Below are 22,996 nucleotides of genomic sequence, written 5' to 3'. Positions count from 1 at the left end.
GTATGGAGAATTATGATAAGAAAGTGGTAAAGCCATGCACCACGGGGTATAGAGACTGGAGAACAAAGGAAGGAATTTCATGTGATGGTAACGAAGGGCAGGAAGTGGAAGTAAGGCAATGAGAAGGCAGGAAACATAAAAGACAAAGGTCAGAAAATTGAATGATAGAGTAAAATTTTAGAGGCGGATCATTTTTTGGGGTTGACTACTGTATTCACAGGTTAGCCAATAGACTACTTCTGAAGATTTATGGACTTGAAGAGCTCAGGAATCTTGTGGTTAGGCACATGTTCAGTTCATCCATACGAATTTGGAGTTGCTCTTTAGAATGACAGGAGTTTGGGAGAAAAGGAGGACTGTGAGACATGTGCCAAAATTATCTGCGAAATATGGGAAGTACTGAAAGTTCAGTACATAATTGTTCATGCAGAGATATAACAATTGGAATAACCAGCCGGATGAACGTAAAGGGAAAAATAATTTTTGAAAGAATTTGAAGAAGTTGGGATCTGAAACATGAGGATGTTGGGATCTGAAACACGCCAGATATTTAAGAGAATATCACCAGTATTTTCATCTCTTGACGATTGTGAAAATTGTGCATCTCCTGTTGGTGAGGTTACTAGGAAGCCATGCTCAGGATAGAGTTGTGTCCTTGCAAAGCAAAGCTGTGGAAAGAGAGAGTATTGTGTGAAAAATTTAAAACTTGAATGAGTTTGTTTACAACACAGACAGAATTCAAGCAGTGCAAAACAAAGGGATGGATGGAGGTCAATAGTGATTTATTCCACACAATTCTACTGGAAGGGATATTGCTTATATCACAGATGCCTTCTGTAGAATAAAGCAATAGATATTTTTAGTCCTCATCTTTCTTTATTTTCTTAACAGCTTTTAGTACTGGTGACTCCTGCTCATCTTCCTGAAGCACTCGACAGTTTAGAATTTGTTAATCTTTGCCTGAGTCAATTATTACAATTCTGATTTTTAAAAATTCTTTTATTGCTTCTATATGTTTTTTAGCTGGTATAATCCATTGTTCTTTTTGTTGCCAAACTGTTTAAACTTTGGCCAGTGGTCCTTAGAGCATGTTCTTTTGTCCAATTGGCATATCTATACCATGTTTTGTTGATTCACTTTCTAATACAATAAGGCATTATGGGCTCATATTATTATATTTCTCTTACCCCAAACCTGAACTAGAACTTTTTTTTAAGGAGCCCTGCTTCTTTTAATGAGAAAAAATATCTAGAAACCAAGATCTGAGGGCTAGGTAAGCTAATTGGTAATGGGATGTCTTTGTTTCTAAGCTTTTTCAAGCTTGATTTTGTTGTTGTTGTTGTTCTTTTGTTTTTCTTTTTAGCAGTTTTATGCTAATTTTCCAATTCAAAAGCAAAAGTACAGGGTTCTTCCTCACCTCCACTGATTCCATATTTGTATCTTTACCTATTCCTCAGTGAGAACAATAGCTTCCAATATTATCAATATAATTACTTATTCATTCAAACCCACAACTCATGTATAAGAGTTTCAAAAATACTACACAGTTACTGGAGATGATAAGCCTACTAAAAAAGGTCAGGATTTCTTTTGCCATTTTTTTGTCCTTAAAATTTATTCCACTAAGGATGTATAGTTATAATAGTCTGATCTAAAATTATTAGAATTGTTTATGATTTTTCTTGAGTGATTATATTGGTAATTTGATTTATGGTTAGATATCTTTATTTGTCTCTTTAAAAAAAGTCCACTCACGAGTTTGCTTTTTTATGCTTTTAGATTCAATTTTAGTTGTTCAGTATGTATAACATATACGTAATTCTAAAGTCACAACTAAACATACAGTTATACTCAGAAAATTCTTACTTCTATTCCTCTCCTCAATACATTTTTCTCACCCACAGGTAACTGTTTTCTTTAGATTATAGTTTATCCTGCCTTTATTTCTTTTTGCAAATATAAGCATAAACAATACATGTATATCTTCAGTGCTCTCTTCTATATGTACTCTATACACTATATGTACTGTTTAGAAAGTTGACTTTTTTCACTTAATAACATATCCAGTAACTCACACTATATCATTTGACATAAATTAATTTTATTTATTTTTTTACTGAATTTTTTTTATTGATGTCATAATAGTTTACAACATTGTGAGATTCCAGTTGTACATTATTATTTGTCAGTCACCGTATAAATGAGTCCTTTCATCCCTTGTGCCCACCCCCAACTTCATTTCCCCTAGTAACCACCAAACTGTTCTCTCTATCCGTGTGTTAGTTTATATTCCACGCATGACAGAGGTCATACAGTGCTGTCTTTGTCTGGCTTATTTCACTTAACATAATACCATGAAGGTTGCTGCAAATGGGACGATTTTGTCTTTTTTTATGGCTGAGTAGTATTGCATTGTATATATATACCACAGCTTCTTTATCCAATCATCTGTTGATGGCTACTTGGGTTGCTTCCATGTCTTGGCTATAGTGAATAATGCTGCAATGAATACAGGTGTGCAAAAGCCTCTTTAGATTGTTGATTTCAAGTTCTTTGGATAAATACCCAGGAAAGGGATAGCTGGATCAAAAGGTATTTGTATTTTTAATTTTTTGAGATATCTCTATATCTCTGTTTTCCATAGATGCTGCACCAGTTTGCATTCCCACCAGCAGTGAATGAGGGTTCCCTTTTCTCCACATTGTCTCCAACATTTGTTATTTTTTGTATGGGTGATTATAGCCATCCTCACTGGTGTAAGGTAATGTCTTAGCATAGTTTTGATTTGCATTTCCCTGATGATTAGTGATGTTGAACATCTTTTCATATGCCTATGGGCCATCTGTATATCTTCCTTGGGAAAATGTCTGTTCATATCCTCTGCCCATCTTTTGATCGGGTTATTTGTTTTTTTTTTGTTGTTCAGATGTGTGAATTCTTTATATATTATGGAGATTAACTCCTTGTCAGATATATGGTTTGCAAATATTTTCTCCCAGCTGGTGGGTTGTCTTTTCATTTTGATCCTGGTTTCATTTGCACAGCAGAAGCTCTTTAGTTTCACGAAGTCCCACTTGTTTATTTTTTCTTTTGTTTCCCTTGTCGGAGTAGACATGGAATTTGAGAATATCCCTTTATGACCAATAACCAATAGTATACTGCCTACATTTTCTTCCAGGAGTTTTATAGTTTCAGGTCTCACCTTCAGGTCTTTGATAGATTTTGAGTTAATTTTTGTGTACAGTGAAAGCAGATTGTCTACTTTCATTATTCTGCAACTGGCTGTCCAGTTTTCCCAGCATCATTTATTGAAGAGACTTTCCTTTCTCCATTGTATGTTCTTTGCCCTTTTGTCAAAGATTAGCTGCCCGTAGATGTGAGGATTTATTTCTGGGGTTTCAATTCTGTTCCATTGTTCTGTGTGTCTGTTTTTGTACCATGTTGTTTTGATTACTATTGCTTTGTAGTATGTTTTGAAGTCAGGGATTGTGATGCCTGCAGCTTTGTTCTTTTTTCTCAGGATTGCTTTAGCTATTCGAGGTCTTTTGTTGTCCCATATGAACTTTAGGATTCTTTGTTTTATTTCTGTGAAGAATGTCATTGTGCTTCTGATTGAGATTGCATTGAATCTGTAAGATTGCTTTAGGTAGCATGGACATTTTAACTATGCTTATTCTTCCAATCCACATATGTGGGATATCTTTCCATTTCTTTATGTCATCATCGATTTCTTTCAATAATGTCTTATAGTTTTCATTGTATAGGTCTTTCACCTCTTTGGTTAAATTTATTCCTAGATATTTTATTCTCTTAGTTGCAATTGTAAATAGGATTGTATTCTTGAGTTCTCTTTCTGTTAGTTCTTCATTAGAGTATAGAAATGCAATGGATTTTTGTAACTTGATTTTGTACCCTGCAACTTTGCTATAGTTGTTGATTATTTCTATTAGTTTTCTGATGGATTCTTTAGGGTTTTCTATATATAAAATCATGTCATCTGCAAACAGTGCGAGTTTCACTTCTTCATTGCCTATTTGGATTCCTTTTAGTCCTTTTTCTTGCCTAATTGCTCTGGCTAGATCTTCCAACACTATATTGAATAACAGTGGTGAGAGTGGTCACCCTTGTCTTGTTCCTGTTCTCAGAGGGATGGCTTTCAGTTTTTCCCCATTGAGTATGATTTTGGCTGTGAGTTGTCGTATATGGCTTTATCATGTTGAGGTACTTTCCCTCTATATCCATTTTGTTGAGAGTTTTTATCATAAATGGATGTTGGATCTTGTCAATGCTTTCTCTGCATCTATTGAGAAGATCATCTGGTTTTTATTCCTCATTTTGTTAATGTGCTGTATCACACTGATTGACTTGAGGATGTTGAACCATCCCTGTGTCCCTGGTATAAATCCCACTTGATCGTGGTGTATGATCTTTCTAACGTATCGCTGCATTTGGTTTGCCAATATTTTGTTGAGGATATTTACATCTATGTTCATCAGTGATATCGGCCTGCAATTTTCCTTCTTTGTATTGTCCTTGTCTGGCTCTGGTATCAGGGCAATGTTGGTCTCATAGAATGTGTTAGGAAGTGTTCCATTTTCCTCTATTTTTTAGAATAGTTTGAGAAGGATAGGTATTAAATCTTCTTTGAATTTTTGGTAAAATTCTCCAGAGAAGCCATCTGGTCCTGGACTTTTATTTTTGGGAAGGTGTTTGGTTACTGTTTCAATCTATTCACTTGTGATTGGTCTATTCATGTTCTCTATTTCTTCTTGATTCAGTTTTGGGAGGTTGTATGAGTCTAAGAATTTATCCATTTCTTCTAGATTGTCCAATTTGTTGACATATAGTTTTTCATAGTATTCTCTTATAATCCTTTGTATTTCTGTGGTATCCATTGTAATTTCTTCTCTTTCATTTCTAATTTTATCTATTTGAGCCTTCTCTCTTTTTTTCTTGGTGAGTCTGACTAAAGGTTTGTCACTTTTGTTTATCTTCTCAAAGAACCAGCTTTTTGTTTCGTTGATCCTTTCTACTGTTTTTTAGTTTCAATTTCGTTGATTTCTGCTCTAATTTTTATTATTTCCCTCCTTCTGCTGACTTTGGGCTTTGTCTGTTCTTATTTTTCTAAATCTGTTAGGTGTAGTTTAAGATTGCTTATTTGGGATTTTTCTTGTTTGTTAAGGTGGGCCTGTATTGCTATGAGTTTCCCTCTCAGGACCGCTTTTGCTGCATCCCATATGAGTTGGTATGGTGTATTTTCATTTTCATTTGTTACCAGATATTCTTTGATTTCTCCTTTAATTGCTTCAATGATCCATAGGTTGTTCAATAGCATGTTGTTTAGTCTCCACATCTTTGTCACTTTCCCAGCTTTTTTCGTGTAGTTGATTTCTAGTTTCATAGCATTATGGTTGGAAAAGGTGCTTGTTATTATTTCAATCTTCTTCAATTTATAGAGATTTGCCTTGTTTCCCAAGTCTACCCTTGAGAATGTTCCATGCATGCTTGAGAAGAGTGTGTAATCCATTCTTTTTGGATGAAGTGCTCTATATATATCTAATACGTCCATCTGGTCTAGTTTTTCATTTAAGTCCACTATTTCCTTATTGACTTTCTGTATGGATGATCTGTCCATTGATGTAAGTGGGGTGTTAAGGTTCCCTACTATTATTGTGTTGTAGTTGATATCTCCTTTTAGGTTTGTTAATAGTTGCTTTATGTACTTTGGTGCTCCTATGTTGGGTGCATATATATTTATGTGTTATGTTTTCTTGGTGGGGTGTCCCTTTTATCCTTATATATTGCCCCTCTCTGTCTCTCATTACCTCTTTTTTCTTGAAGTCTACTTTGTCTGATATAAGTATGGCCACACCTGCTTTCTTTTGTTTGCCATTAGCTTGGAGTATCGTCTTCCATCCCTTCACTCTGAGCCTGTGTTTGTCTTTAGAGCTGAGATATGTTTCCTGGAGGCAGCAAGTTTTGGGGACTTGTTTTTTAATCTATCCGGCCACTGTGTGTCTTTTGATTGGGGAATTCAATCCATTTACATTTAGAGTGATTATTGATATATGAGGGCTTAATGCTGCCATTTATCTCTTGTTTTTCAGTTGTTATGTATTTCCCTTGTTTCTCGTCCTGTGTATTTTGGAATGCTAATTCAGTTTGGTGGCTCTCTATGATGGTTTTCTCAGTTTTCTCTTTATTTATCATTTGTGTTTTTGTTCTTGTTTTCTGTTTAGTGGTTAATGTGTGGTTTGTATAAAAGATCTTGTAGATAAGATAGTCCATTCCCTGATAGCCTCTTGTTCCCTTAGTCTATTTAGGTTTCATCCCTTTCTTCTTCCCCTTCTAGGTTGTTGTTGTCACAACTTATTCCGTTATGTGTTGTGAATTTGTGATTACAATGAATTGATAGTACTTATTTTTGATGTTTTCTTTTCCTTTATCTTTAGAGTTATAATTAAGTGTTTGCTAATGTGTTCTGATAGAGAGTTGCAATATCTGATTTTGTCTCCCTATTTATTTGCTTGCTCAAGGCTTTGTAAACCCTTTCTTTCTTTTTTTTTTTTTCAGGTATGAGAGCTTTCTTGATCAAATCTTTTAGGGGGAGTCTTGTGTCAATGAACTCCCTCAGCTTTTGTTTATCAGGGAAATTTTTTATTTCTCCTTCATATCCAAAGGATATTTTTGCTGGATATCATATACTTAGCTGAAGCTTTTTGTCTTTCAAAGTTTTGAATATTTCATTCCACTCTCTCCTAGCCTGTAAGGTTTCTGCTGAAAAATCCGCTGAAAGCCTGATAGGGCTTGCTTTATAGGTTATTCTCTTCTGCCTTGCTGCATTAATATTTTTTCTTTATCATTGACTTTTGCCAGCTTTACTAATATATGCCTTGGAGAAGGTCTTTTTACATTGATGTAATTAGGAGTCCTGTTGGCTTTTTTACATGTAATCCAGCTCTGTCTCCAGGTTTGGGAAGTTCTCAGTTATTATTTCTTTGAACAAATTCTCTCCTCCTTTTTCCGTCTCTTCTCCCTCTGGAATACCTATAATCCTTATGTTGCATTTCCTGATTGAGTCAGATATTTCTCAGAGAATTTCTTCATTTCTTTTTAGTCTAAGTTCTCACTCCTCCTCCATCTGAAGCATTTCTGTGTTCCTACCCCCCAGATTGCTAATTCTATCCTCCATATTATCAGCCCTGTTTTTTAAGGACTCCAGAGTTTTCTTTATCTCATGCATTGTGTTTTTTATCTCTAACAATTCTGTTTGGTTTTTCTTTAGAGTTTTGATCTCTTTTGTGAAGAATTCCCTCTGTTCAGTAATTTGGTTCCTGATTTCATTGATCTTTCTTTCAGAATTCTCTTGTAGCTCATTGAGTTTTCTTATGATAGCTGTCTTGAATTCTTTGTCATTTAGATTGTAGATTTCCACGCCTTCAGGATTGTTTTCTGGGTGTTTGTCTTTTTCCTTCTGGTCTGGAGTATTAATAAATTTCTTTATACCATTTGATGGAGTGGATTTGTGCCGGCACAGTGATAGTTTCTGCATGCAGGTTCCACCTGCTGCCACTTGGGGGGGGGGGTGCGCAGAGCTGTGTAATCTGAACCCACTGCCACAATCCCTGTCAACTGTGCCTGTCCAAGCCTGGGTCACTCCTTGGGATCACAGTGGCCCTGTGGGTTCTCCCACTGAATGGGAAAGTAGTTACATGGGGGGCTCAGGGCACTGCCATCTGCTCCCACATATGCCAGGGGTTGTGCTCCCTGCTTCTGGGCCACAGCAGTACTATGGGTGTTCACCGCAGCTGGGATCTTGTTTGCCTGGACTGGGATCTCAGCCGCCCTCTGCTCCTAAGTCACACCAGCCACCAGATTTGGCTGGTGGGACCCAGCCAAAGCCATCCCCTGGGACATGGTGGGGTTGTGGCTTCTCCCACTAGAGGAATGAGTGATCACACTGGGGCTCAGGGCCACTGCCGCCCACTCTCACAGTCCCACTGAGACACGCTTCCCCCCTTTGGGGCCCTGTAGTATGGGTGTTCACGGCAGCTGGGAGCTTGTTTGCCAGAGTTGCAGCTCAGCTGCCCTCTGCTCCTAGGTAGCACCGGCCTTTGTGCTTGGCAGGCGGGGCTTCCCCGCTGGGTCCAAGCCTGTGCTGCTCTCTGTGGGCTGTGTGGTCCTGAGGGCTCCCCCACTAGACAGGGAAGTGATCACTCGGGGGCTCAGGGCTGCCGTCATCTGTTTCCATAGTCCCTCTGAGGCACACTCCCACCCTCGGCGCCACAGGAGTGCTATGATCACTCCAGCTGGGAAAGTAGTCGCACACGTGCACTGGGCTGCCTGGGGTTCAGAGGGTGCTCATCTATCTCCACCACCTCCTCGGGGTGGGGGGGTAGTCCATCCACCTTCAGATATACAGCTGTTTGGGTCTCTCAGGCATCCTGGTGTGCTGTGTGGGTATCCTCTGCTGATCAATGAATGTCCTTTTAGTTATAGTTCTAAGGGGGAGAGACACAGGGAACAGCTCACTCCACCATGTTGCTGACATCACTCTAATTTTATTTTTTAAAAGCTGAAAAATACTCTTTTGTGTTAACAAACCACAATTTATTCAACCTGTAACCTACAAGTGGATACTTAGGTTGTGTCTAATATGTTGCTATTCCAATAATGCTATAATGGATTACCATATGAATACTCAACTGGCTTTCTTAATCTCCATTCTCTATGGTGCACTCTGTGGTAACAATAAAACGTTAATTTCTTGTGCTATAAGTAGAGAAACACGAAGAGTCTTAAAGAAAATGGTTCTTCAAAAGAGTTGTCCCCAGTGAGTTCCAGAGAAGTTTCATTAGATGCCTAGCCATTTTGTTCCTGAGTGTGATAATATGGTATTTTTAAATAAGCCATGAATGGCTTTGGGAAAATTTATAATAAATGTGCTTTCCTTCAGTAATTCCAACAAATTCCCTAGGATCATGTCAGAAGTGTGAGCTGTGCTGAATTGTATAGATAGATAGCAGCACAACAGGTCTGAAGAGATAAAACAAGACTGGAGAAACAAGCTAGAAGCAACAAATAGAAGTAGACTATACCCAGTAATCACTAAGCCAGGATAGAGCCAAGAAATATCCATCAAAAGACCATTAAGTGCCAGAACTTTGATCAGAAATCAGAAAGAGATTCAAGTTACATCAGGCAAGATGAAAAGCCATCTAAGGGAAACAGTAGGCTAGTAGGTGGGAATCAGAAGAGGTAAATGGAGCCTCTCGAAAGTGGATGTCCAGGAAAGCTGTGATTTAGTGTAACAGGGCTCCAACATCAGACTGTATTGGCTGCCCATGTAGAGGATGGTGCTAGTCCATCCTGGCCTCAGGAAAGAGTGGAAGTTCCAGGAAAGTTTCAAGATGATTCTGAAGGGCAATGATTGCTCAGCTTAAGGGTGGCATTTCAGGATTGGGACTTTGAGCCTAAAAATTCTTCTAAGGACAACACAGAGCCTCTGTCATAGCTGATCTGGAGCACTGGGCAGGAAGAGGAGCTCTAGAATACCCCTTGCGAGTTTGGTTACATTGAAAAGGACAAAAGTTTACCATAGGTGGGGTTAAAAGACAGAATAAACACGATAGAGAGCAAGGAAGTGGATGATGAAATTCCAAGTTCTGAACTGAGATTCCTTAATGTGTCTTCGCCTTGCAGAGGCTGGGCAGAGCTCCACACACTAGAAGGAAAATGATTACTCCTGGTTGTGAGAATGAGTGAGACTCAATGGCCAGGAGAAAGGATGGATGTTATACAAGCAATTATGAGTTAAGAAGCACCAGAACATAGCAGCATTAGGAGCAAAGCAAATTATCAACACAGGGCAGCATTAATAAGAATACGGCAAAGCTGAGGCCTTGGGAGACATGTCTAATATTAGGTGTGAGCTGTCTAGAACCTGAAAGTAGGAATGGAGGAGCTTATTCACAGATAATTCACATGTAAATAGGACTGAGAAGGGCAAGCACAGAGGGAGAGCTCAAGGCACAGATCATAATTTCCTTAACTTTTATTTTCACAGATATTTGGAATGGTGTTGCCTCTCAGGATGCACACCTCCCTTGTGGAGTTAGAGTTGAATAGAGCATTACCTCCTGTCTCTCCTCGTCCTTCATCATTCTTAGCCCATTAACAGAGGGAGGAAAGTCTGAACGCTTCCTGTAAGCAAAGACTCAGGAATTTGTCTTTGTACCATCACCCCCTCTTGTTTTTAATAAGGCCATTGGTTCAGACCAGAAGATTCAATAGCATCGATCTCCATGGAGTCCTTTCAACTTAAACTTTATATTTTTAAAAGCTTAATTATGATCTTTTGAAGTGCCCAATTAAAGATTTAAAGAAATAATGAATATCCTGAGGTGTTTGTCTGCCCTGGGTTTCCTTGCAAATGAGAGAAATACTTTTCTTTTCAACCACTAGGAATAATTTTAAAGCTGACTCTGCTTTTATTCCCTGCTCTTGGTCATCTCCTGTTGTTTCAGGTTTTCTTCTCTGTCACTCTCTGTCCTTTCACTCTCCAGCTCTGAAGGCTGCTCTGACCAGAACCTGACCCCTTGCTTCCCTCTTCTTTTGTTCTTTAGGAGACCACTGACCCTTTGCTGTAGAAGCAAATAAAAAGCAAAATTCCACAGTCCATTGGTGCTCCAAGCCCTCTAGAGAGAAGGTACATGTGGTTGCCGGCGAGCTGACTTGGAAGCCCTGCAAGCCCTACCTGAAGCAGCCATCCTCTTTGAAGTGGTTCACCTCAAGTGTCGCCTCTCCAATGGAAAATTTTAGTGCTGAGGAATTCTAGGCACTAAGATACATGTCTATGTGAAACCTTTCGTCTAGCCCTTCTCACAGCACAGAGGGGCTCACTGTGCCAAGACTGATATGGGCACCTCTCCTTTGCCCACAGGCCATTCTGTGGTGCTGCATCACAGGCTCTGTTCCCTTTGTCCAGCCATACAGCAAGTCCCTTGAGATCAGGGTCTGTGTCATTCATGCATCCATTCATTTTCACATTCAACAAACTCTTAACGAGTGCCTGCATGTGCCTGGTACACTGTCAGGTGCTGAAGATACAGTTGTTACCAAAACCATATGTGATTCTTGTCCACATGGAGCTGTACAGACTTCTGGAGAAAACAGACATTTATCAAATGATCACAGGAATAATTGTCTAACTATAAAACTGAGCACACATGCCATGAGTGTATAATTTGATGTATTTAGAGGGGTCAAGACTTTCCTGTGAAGTAGCAACTTATCTGAAGTCTGATGGTTAAGTGGGAATTAGCTTGGTAAAAAGAGAGGGGAGGGAGTAACATTTGAGGGAGCGGGAGCACCAAGTGGGAAGGCCCATGGAGGTACAGCTCATGCACTCCAAATCTGTTTATCAACAGAGGTGTTATTCAGTGGAATTGCTGCCTGCAGTGGAAAATATTTGGCATTTCCGGCCTTCATCCACTGATGGCCAGAGTCCGGGGCCCAAACCTCACCCTGACTCTTTTGACAACCACATATTCCCCCACATTTTGAAACATCTCCAAGGCAGCTTAATATCTCCAGTTAAGAACCACTACTTAGGGCTTTAAAAACTCTCTTGCATTTAAAGGTGGTTAACAAGGTTGTGGAGGAGGCATTAGTTTGAAATGAAAACAGTGGTAATACTCATAATCTTCCAGAGCCTTGGGGAACAGGGGGAATAGGACAATTCTCCAGAAACGAATTCCCAGACTCAACTCTCCTAAATCAATGTGCTGAGTGATCACTCAGCTAACAACCAGTTGGCCCAATCACTAAAGGTTTTATTGAATGTTAGTCTTGCCCCGGTGTCTGTGTTTGTCCTTCCCTGTGTGCTTGTTCCACCTCTGTATGTTTTCCTGGATTAGCTGTTTTGTGACCATAAACAAAAGGGTAGGGACATATTCAAATCAGATGTTAGGGCTGGAGCAAAGGAAAAAAAACTGCAAAAGAAATCCTCATATTTCAGCAAATGGCTTTTTGGTGAACTAATTTTCCAGCTTATTGACTGGAACTGCCTTGTACACCATCTTAAAGTGTTATATTTTTGATAAAAAGGTGGAAGGATGAAATGAAGAGTGTTAGTGGAGTAGGTTAGTTGTAAGAAGGAGAATGGACTGGAAAAAGTAAGAGCAGATTCAGGAACACCAGTTAGGAGGTTACTGTAATAGTACAGATGAGAAACAATGTTAGCCTGGACTAACTTGGTAGAAATGGAGAGAAGAGGATGGATTCAATAGATATTTAGGAGGCAAAATTGACAAGACTTGACTATGTGTTAGATATGAGAGTAATAGAGACAGATGTGGAAAGCTTGGTTGTACCTAGAAGGGGTGATGGAGACAGTGAATACTGGAAATACAACCATGTTTGAATGGGAGAGATCATTCATTTGGTTTTGCAAATGTGGCTTTGACATACCCATGAGGCAATATCTTGCAGTTATACAACCAGATCTAGAGCTCAGAGAAGAGATCTGGTTTAGAAACAGAAATTTGGGTATCATCTGCATATAAGTGGTATATTAGTCCAGTAGGGCTGCCATAACGAAGTACCACAGCCTGGGTAACTTAAACAACAGAATTGTATTTCTTCCCAGTTCTAGAAGTTAGAAGTCCAACTTGGCAGGATTGGTTTCTTCTGAAGCCTCTCTCCTTGGCTTGTAGATGGCTGTCTTCTTCACTGTTTTCACAAGGTCTTTTCCTCTGTCCATGTCTGCATCCTAATCTCATCTTCTTAAACAGACACCAATCAGATTGGATTAGGGCCCACCAATATGACCTTATTTCATCTTAATCAGCTCTTTAAAAGCCCTATCTCCAAGTACAGTCACATTCTGAGGTACTAGGTGGTTAGTATTCAACATACGAATTTTGGGGGGGACACAATTCAGTCCACAATATATGATAATTGAAGTTTTGGTGTGGTATGATATTGCTTAGGGGAAGAAAATATAAGAGGAGAAGGCCTAGGATTGCAACATGAGGAATCCAACACTTAATACCCAAAGCGAGGAGGGTGAAAGAGGAACCAAAATCTGAGGGAGTAACCAAGGGAGAGCTCTGTTACAGAAGCCAAGGAAACGGAGTATCTTGACCAGGAGGCAGCTGTGCAAAGTGTAGAAGATTAAAGAAAGATCAGGTAGAATGAGGACTTACAAAGGGAATATTGTCTTCTGTGTTATCTACTCAATGTCTAACCTAATGACTTGTATCTGTTAGGCATTAAATAATGAATTAATATTTAGTCTTCAGGGAGGAGAAGGAAGACAAGGCAAGGACAGGCTGAATATTATAGAATTAGCTAAACATAATCTGTGCAGACTTGAAGAGGTTAATATCTCAGAGCCTCAGTTCCAAATTATGTCAAATAAATTTGATAATTTCTATCACACAGAGTTGATTGAGATTATATGCCTGGCACATATATCAAAGGTACACGGTGGGTATTATTCTAGCTACTCACTGAATACTTTAACATTAAGCATTGTACTCAAATTGGTTAGAAGTAGAAAGAAATAGAAAGTGAATCCACATCAAGCCCACTCCTTCCTAGAGAACAACACAGATTAAACCTAGAGAGGCTTTTTTTCAGATGTGAATTTCAAAGGGCAGTTTAGGATGAGAAATGGGAGAGTCTGCTGTAGTGTAAGAGAAAGAATACAATGGCCATGGATCAGGGGCAAAGCAAGGTTGTGGCAAAGTAAGTGTCCCAGCATACGGGCATGAGCCGCTCCGGATGTGGACAGCTCACTGTTACTAAGGTCTGAGCGGGACAGTCTTATTTTAAAATCAAGCGAAAAATAAACAAACCCAGAAAAGAAATATTTTTATTAATATGTGTGATGTTTTTTCAAGTCAATTAATCATCACTCAAAGGCATGGGTTATGGACTTAATATTTGTAAGCTTTTAAGAAAGACAGACATATATGGTCCTTACCCTGAGAGAATCCTCCAGCATCTTGGTAGATGAAACACTCACATGTAAAGAGACATCAAACAAAAGGGCTTCTGTTGGGGCACTTTGCCTTCAAACACAAGGTAGAGTTAACTAGATGAATTACTTCACTGACTGAATCCTTGGAAGCCTGTGACCCTTTTCTAGTATTGCTCTGCCTTAGTGCCAACATTTCCTCCTCTGGGTTCACGAAATCCAGATCTCAACAAAATGAGAAAAGGGAGAAACTAGTATTTTTGAATCTCTATTGAATGCAGAACACTACATTGGGGACTTTTATTAACTCGTTTAGCTTTTTTGTCAATACTTCAGGTATGTTGCATAAAGTCAACTTCACAGGTAAGGAAACTAAAGATTAGAAACATTAATTTACCGAGTTCCGAAGGAGAGTCAGTGTAACGCTGACACAGTGCGGTGCTGGAGCAGGCTCCAACTGGTCCTACAGGGCAGATTGGGTGTTTCTCTTCCCAAATTCACATTGAGTGACCTCACACTGGTACTTCAAAATTGGCCTTAGTGGGATGATTTACACTATTAAAATGAGAAAATGCTATAAATCAGTATTTTTATTTGTTTCTTTTTTCAGAGAGCTGGTTGTTAAACATTTACCAGAATACACTGATTTAGATTAAAGCCAATTCCATGCTTTCTCCAATTTATCAGCATTGGGAGCTATGGGAATATGAGGTGGTAGTCTTTGTCTCGAGCTTCTTCTAGACTTCAAATCTTCCCTGATGTAGCACAGGCTGGCACCCCTTGTTCATTACATAAGAATTGAATTATTTCATTTCTGTCACGGTGTCCATGTTTGAGTTGATAGTCGCCTTCTATATGAAACTTTGCAAGTCCTTGCCACATCTCAACTCTACAAGGAACCAATCATACTTATTACCCTCAATACAGCATTTGTTAATATAACCAGACATTTTCCCTGACTCAGGACCTGGGCTGGGCAGGTGGATGAAGACTCGTGAACATGGTCCTTGGAACATGACCCATTGGAACAAAGCTAGATGGCAAGAAAATACAAAAAACGGTCTTAAAGAAAATAGATTAGAATATTAGCCCATTTAACTCTCATAAGTTCATGAGAGAAAGATTATTAACTCAGTTTTGCAGATCCAGTTTTTGACGCCCAAAGAATTTACACAGTTGGCAGTGCACAGAACTACAATTTGTGCTCTCAGTTTCTAGCAGAAATCCTGGCTCATGGTGGGCCCTCATTAATATTTATTGAAGTGAATACAAGGCCAGATGTGCAGCACTGACGCCCTTGACATTTCTTCTTTGTAGTAGTTTTTGGAGTATATTTTCCAAAGTGAAATTTTCATAAATCAATTCCAAATCTGTTTGTCACTCAGATATGACCAATTTTAAGATGGCATTTGATACAATTGGAGAGGAAAGATGGGATAAAGTGTGTGTTGTTTGTAATAAAAGAGAAAATAAACAAAAAAGTTTAAACAGATACAGAGAGGGAGATAGAGAGCTGCTTTTCAGATATTTATTTATCCTATGTTACCTTTTGTTGTCTGGCATTCCTTTCAAAATAGACCTCCACAAAAGCTAAAATTCAGTGCATTGGCCATGCAAAATATTATCATATAGTGCCAGTCCTCAAGGAATAGCAGGTAACTGCCCAACGGGAGACCCAAGGGTGCACCATATAGACCTGAACTAGTTATCTGCTTTGGCCTTATGAAATATAAAAAGAAAATAATCATCTTTTAGGCATCCTGCTGGTTTACCTCCAAGGAAGACAGTGTCAATACCAGGAAGCTTCTCCTTCTATGTCCACTGTGTTCTTCTCTTTCAAGTCAGTCTGGAGGCCTGAGGAGTAGAGGTTGGGAGACATGAGAAGTCCTAGCCCTGTCGCCATCTTCTTGGGACCTGGGATAAGTCTCTCCCTTGCATTTGGTCTCCGTTTCCCCATCTTTAATGGACTATAAGGAAAGATGAAGAAATAATCTCTTTAATTCTCTCCAAATCTAAGATTTTATGATCCAAAGAGCCTACGAGGCTGCCCATGCTGAAACATTTATCTCTTGACTGCAAGCAATTTTGCTGCCGTGACCTAAAAAGGTCGTAGAAATAATTCCAGGAATATCCTCACCATGACAACCATTGATTTCAATGTAGTTGATGGGCTGATTTCCTAAAGTCAAGTGAATTTAGGGCACTTTAGAAATTAGGTGATTGGTCAAAGTAGACATAGAGATTGACCACTTGCCTTTATTCTCCAGGATCCCTGGTGCTTGTAGTAATATTTTCTAAAGTCTCCTTCATGTCTTTAAGAAAAATGTCAGTCCTCTCTTTCTTGTAGCCCTACTCTTACTTTCCCCAAACTAGAAACACAACTCTAGGATATGAAGTTACCTCAGGTCTAATGAAATCTTTGCTGATAATAAAACTTCTCTTATTTAATTAGGACAGCCTGAAGTCTATGTTAAGAGAAAAATACAAAATAACCAAGATTTTCAAGCAATAGAGAGCCAGCTGAATAGCCGAACACTGTTTCCTCTTGAATATGAGCTGATTATACACATACTAAAATGTTAGAGGGCCATGGAAATACATCTCCACTTTTTGCCTCTAACCATTTTCTCTCATTTTAGTTATGAATGTGCTATTTTAGTAAATTAGGAAAAAATGATATGCTTGCAATTCATTCAAACCTGTTTCCCAGCCTTTCTTATTTAAGTTTTGTTGGAAGATATCCAAGTGGTTAGGAAAAAAAGAAGACACAAAACTAGCAAGCTGGGAATTAGAAATGATTCCTCAATACCCACATAATTGTGTATGCCCCTTACATTTGTGTTTGTTCTGATTTAACTTTCCTTCAATTGTTTCTAGATTCTATTTTGATATTGATGAGAGATACCATTATCCATGTGTTTCATAGAATCCAGGGAAGCTTTTGACTTTTGCAATATTCCCTCTTCCTCTCACCATTAGTGCCCCCACTCCTTCCTTTTGACCTCTGCATGTCTTCACTTACTTATCATTATTCTTTCTGTCATCTCTTCTGCCTTCCCTCTCTATGCCTCTCTCACTCCTACTCTGTATGCTTCTCCCAACTCCTCTTGATCTCTTTCTACTCTCTACTCTCTTTATTTCTCCTTTTTATACTTACTGCTTCTTTTTCTATTATTCTTCATTTTCTCTTTTTGCCAAATCAACTCACAATTAACAAGAATGCAGCATGGCATTCTTTATAAGCAAAATCATTTACAAAGGGCTCTCTTAGAGGTAGCTTGTTATTTTTGGAAATAATGCCTATAACTTTCAATTCAATATCATTGAGTTCGTGAAATGTGAGGCATTGTTGGACACTGAAGTTATGAAGATAAATAATACACACACCCTGTATTAAGAATCCAGGAGGAGGGTCTGGCTGATGGTGCAGTGGTTAAGTTCGGTGCTCCACTTCGGTGGCCTGGGGTTTGCAGTTTCAGATCCCAGGCGCGGACCTATATCACTCATCAAGACATGCTGTGGTGGCGTCCCATATACAAAATGGAAGAAGCAGGCATAGATGTTAGCTCAGGGCCAATCTTTCTCTCACACACACAAAAAAAGAATCCAAGGGGAAAAACACATGTGTAAGTATTTTGATTGAGGCATCACAACGTGTGATGGAGAATTATGAAATACTTTTATTTTTCCAATAACTTCCACAATTGTGCTCTGCCAATCCCCCTTTGCTGCTGAAGACTGGGCACATTGAATGTCATGTCTTCCCCTAGGACTTTAGTTGACATTTATTGTTTTATATTTTCTAGGTATAAGCCTTTGTACTAAATGTTTGTTCAACATTTGTAGATTCATTCACCATAACAATGCCTCTTCTACCATGATGGAGGTATTTCTGAATCCAATTCCTTTTGCAACCAAACCAAACCTTTCCAACCAAACATAAGAAAAATTCTATGCAAAAGTTCAACATTTTCTGCCTTTTAACTGCTATTAGTTGAAAGAGAGGTATCACTTAATATGTTCATGGATATAAGAGTGAGTTCACAGATTTGCAGGTAAAATAAACTGAAATTCTTATTTTCCTTCTCCATCTTCAGATTGCTTTCTCTGCCTGGGCTACCCTCTCTTATGGCAAATTCCATACATTAAAGCACCAATCAATGAACCAACAGGGTGGGTTAGATTTCAACCTAGGTCAGCTACATGTTCTACAAGCTCATGCTTTACAAACACTTTATCTTTAAACAACTATCTGTCAGATGCATGCCTATGTCCAACTCAGTATCTTACTGGTATCTATGACAGACAGGCTTGGGTCAAGTTGGTACCTGACCCTGCCATAATCAGTCATTCCACATATAGCTGTTATGTGCTTGCTGCAGTTGTTCCAGCCTGGCCATACAGCATGTTTCATGTGATGCTTCATAAGTTACAGACACTGGATACTTGGGTCCCATTCAATGTACAAAAATCTGACCGTCCAGGGTTAGGATGTTCGCATCTGGCATCTGTTCATTTTTATTTATTTATTTATTTTGGGGGTTTAAATAAGTGATTAGATGCACATTGATTCTTAGAACTGTGTCTCTGCTAGATTCCAGGCCAATAGATGAAGATATATAAATAAACACGACATGATCTCTGCCAAAACAGCCTAACAAATGTTTTGATAAAATCACAAACAGGATAGTTCAGGAGACAGAAAAAGGCCCCTAGATGAACTGGGTGGTCAGAGGTGACGTACACCTTGATTATGAGAAGGAAGAAGGAATTATCCAAGCCAAAAAGACAGAGAAATGAATTTCGAGGAGAAAGACAGGGGTAGGTACTAACGGTTGAGTTTGACATAAATAGATCCTGATACAGAGACTCAAAGTCAACCTATTTTCTTTTGTGGTGCTTATGCATAGAAATAGGGATGAAATATATTTCCTTAATTGGGCAGGAAAATGGCAGTCAACCATGTGTCATTCTCCAGTTACTGACAAGGATCAGGGAAAAACAAAAGCAACTCTGCAGGAGGTTATTCCATGAAAACAACCATCCATCTCAGGCCCCACTAGACAAGAGTGTTTCACTAAGTATCTTCAAGTCCCAATGACAGCTGTTACCAGGGGCCTTGAAAAAGAGAAAACTTGCACTTTTTTATGAAATCCACTGGGCATACTAGCCTCATCAAACTTGAACTTTGTTGTGTAGCTTTTTTGGAGAATGAGATTCCTGAAGACAGCTATACAGAAATAATTTAATGAACTAAATATGTGTCTTTCAAGTACCTAATTTGAAAGCTGGTATTATGCCCCTTGCATCTGATAAGATCTCCTTCCTCCTGCCTTGACCAATTAGTTTCAGGAAAGAAATCCTTCCTTATACTGAATAACAGCATGCAATGCCTGCCATCATTCAAATGTTATTTTTTTATGAATGAGATCAATAATCACAGTGGGAAGCGGAGTGCCAGGGCAGCTAGTTTGGGGGAAAGGGTTAATGAAGAGCTGGTAGAAGATCATAAACTCTTCTTTTCTCCTTCTCTGCTGTTGACTGGACAAGTGGCTGTGGGGGAAGATGTTGGAATCCCAGTCGCCTTTACGCATCTCTTGGACAGGCAGAGATAATGAAGCATGTTCTTTACCGTTGTTCCATTGCTAGACTCATTAAACACGTTTATGGACTTCTGGATATACAGTATATCCTATACATTTGTCTTGTTATTGGAGGACATGAGGCATGGAGGACTCCAACATAACAAATCTTGAACTGATATTTTAAGGCAAGCATAAGCAAAAGTTTTCTAAGGACGAGATACTTTTTATTTCCTGGAAAATATAGGGCTGAAGTCCATTTAAGAGGAGAAGTATTCGTGCGTGTGTGTATGGATATTCCCAGTAGAGAGGGGTTGAATATCTGCATGTCTGGTCTCATCTCACAGACCATGGATATCTCAACAAAGGAGAGCTATAGAATGGAACTTATTTAGCTTCAGGATAATGGATGCAATAGTAGGTCTGGGAACCAAAGACATAATAAATTAGGCAAGTTTTTTCTGGAAAGCCGTTTGGTAATGTGCATCAAAAATCCTCAAATAGTTTGAAGATTTTATTCGGTAATCCTCAAAAAATAATCACATAGGAAACAAAAGTTGTTCATCATAGCATTATTTTAAAGAGGAAAATTGGAAATAGCCTAGATATCCAGTAATTTTAAAAGTTTAAGTGAATAGTGTCACATCACTATAGTAGACTATTGTGCATCCATTTAAAGTTAAGTTTATAAATTGTTTGATAACCTGAGGAAATTTTTACAATATAATCTTGCATGCAAAGAGTTAGATATAAATTTGTGTGTACAATTTGACCTTTGGAAATATGTATGTGTTAAGTGTGTGTGAGCGAATATGTGTATGTGGAGATAGAGAATGAAAAGGAAATGAATCAACATACTGTTAGCAATAATGTTCCATGAATGGTTAAGATTTTCACTTTTTTTGTTTTCCTCTTTAACATTTTTTTCCCAATTTTCAAATAATCTACCATAAATATTTTATATATTGATACTTAGAAAAAGTCAACAGTTTGGCAAGATGATTATTTGCTGCATGCATGCCATGCTTGTGCACATAACTTACTTTGACTAATGGAAAGAGAGCAGAAGTGGCACGTGCCCCTGCAGAGAAGAACCTCTGAGAGCCTCCATGTGGTTCCACCGTGTTTCCATTCTCTTAGGCCTGAGAGCTGCAGTGACCCTGACAGACGCTTCTCTTTTCACTTGGATCTCAGAATGAAAGAGACATGTGGAGCGGAACAACAGGGGAACCACAGTGGCAGACAAATGGCAGGAATGACAATCCAGCCTTTTTTGTAGTAAGCCATTGAGAATTGGAGTTGTTGTTACCATAGAATAGCAAAAAGAAAACTTGACTAATATGGTCTATTTTATTAAATTTTCCATTTTAGATACTAGGTAAATGACTAATTAGCTGGTTGTCTTAAATAAGAAATTTACTGTTAATCTCATACACCCAAGTAGAGACAGGTTCAAGTGTCCCAGGAGTATGGATATAAAATTTCTTCTGTATCTTCACTCCTTTATCTTTATTCCTTGATCTATTGAAATCTGATGTGTTTTTTTCATAATTCTTATTTTGTTAACTGTGCAGTCCAATTATTTCCTAAAATATCACTGTATTTCTTTAATGTCTGATGTCTTCCCATGATTATATTGGTTTATGTATTCTTTGGTAGGAATTCAAAAGAAATAATAATATGATTTCTTCTCGGTGAATTACATCAGGAGACACACAATGTCAGTCTGTCCCATCACTGGTGATGTTAACTTTAATCTCTTAGTTAAGATGATGTTTACCAGGATTCTCCACTGCAAAGTTACCATTCTTCCATTTGTAATTAATGGGCAACATGTAGGAAGATACTTTGAGACCATGTAAATATCCTGTTCTTCATGAAACTCTCATTCGTTTTCAGATATATTGATGGTTTTGTCTGAAACTATTCCCTATTTATATCAGAATGATCACATGTATTTTTATTGAATCCAATGGGTTATAGTCTGCAACTATTATAATCTACTGTGATGATCAAATTGCCCAAATTTGGCCACTGAAAGCTTCTTCAATCCTCCTGTCCTTTTGATTTGTCCCCACCACTCTTGAGATATTTCATATTTCTGGCCTAACAAGATATCTGGGACTTAATCTGTCCTATATCTGAAATCAGCCATTTTTCCAAGGAACTCTGGTTCCTTTTGATGGAGAAGAATATTTAGAAACCAAGATGTAGGTTTCTGGTGTGCTCATTACTAAAGGTGTGCCACTCTTCTAGACTCAGTGGAGCTGGAAAATATCAATAGATGGATAGACATAAATATTTTTATATCTTCATATCCTATCTCTTTCTGTCTAAAACCTTGACTTCATACTGTTACCTCCAATTCCAATCCAACTTCACATAGTTCAGTTTACTTTTCCCCCTTTCCATATTTGTAAGTTTCTTTAATAGTGAGAAAACTAGTTTGCATTCCACACGTATTTAATTTTTTGCTCAAACCTATAATATATAGAAGGTAGTTTCAGAATCTCTAACTCACAGCACTTGAAAAAGAAGCCTACTAACTAGAGTTTGCTATTTGTTCAGTTATTTTTGTCTTTATTCCGAGGGTATATGGTCAAAGCATTGCATTCAAATCTACTTGAGTTATACCTCCTTTCCTTCAGGATAGTTACAATATTTGTTTGAAACACAATTATTTCATGTGGTTTGGTTTAGATTCAATTTTAGAGGATTTTTTCTACCCAGTCCTTACTGATTTTATTTTATATTTTAGAATATGTATAAACATTAACCTGGTTCCCTAAGTCAAAACTATACAGAAACATTTAATCAAAGAAGTGACCTTCCTCTACCCACAACATTTCTACTTCATTCATAGTTACCTTTCATAAGTAATCAATCTCATTAACGTATGGTTTATTTTTACACTGTTTCTTTTAGTGAAAAGAAGTTAAATACACATGTATTTTTACTTCCCATATTCTCTTGCATGAAATAGCATACTTTTTAATTTGCCTTTTTTACTTAGAAAAATATCCTGAAAATCATTCCATAATAGGTGGATGAGCCAAAGCTTATTCAACAATCTCTTTTGTATCACTGTTAAAGTTGTTTCCAGTATTTTGTTATGACAGAGAATGTAGCAATGAATAACCTCATGCATATGTATGTTTATATTGTTGGTGATGTATGTTCAAGAGTAAATTCCTAGAAATGAGACAAAAGTTAGATTTATTTTTCATTTTGTTCTGTCTTTCCAAATTCTCCTTCATAATGCTTATGAAAACTCGTATACGTCTCATAAGATTTGTGTGAGAGTATCTGGTTCCCCAAAGCTGTGTTACTAAAAGCATCCTAGGTGTTAAGCTTGAGTCTCCATTTAAAATATTCTCTAGATTTTCTATTATTTGAAGTAAAAGAGGGGGATTCTGCATGAGCACAGTCC

The sequence above is a fragment of the Ceratotherium simum genome, chromosome 9 (assembly GCF_057802395.1).
Source record: "Ceratotherium simum simum isolate JZ-2026a chromosome 9, ASM5780239v1, whole genome shotgun sequence".
Taxonomy (NCBI): domain Eukaryota; kingdom Metazoa; phylum Chordata; class Mammalia; order Perissodactyla; family Rhinocerotidae; genus Ceratotherium; species Ceratotherium simum.
The sequence above is the reverse complement of the archived record's forward strand: the minus strand, read 5'-3'. Positions refer to the sequence as shown.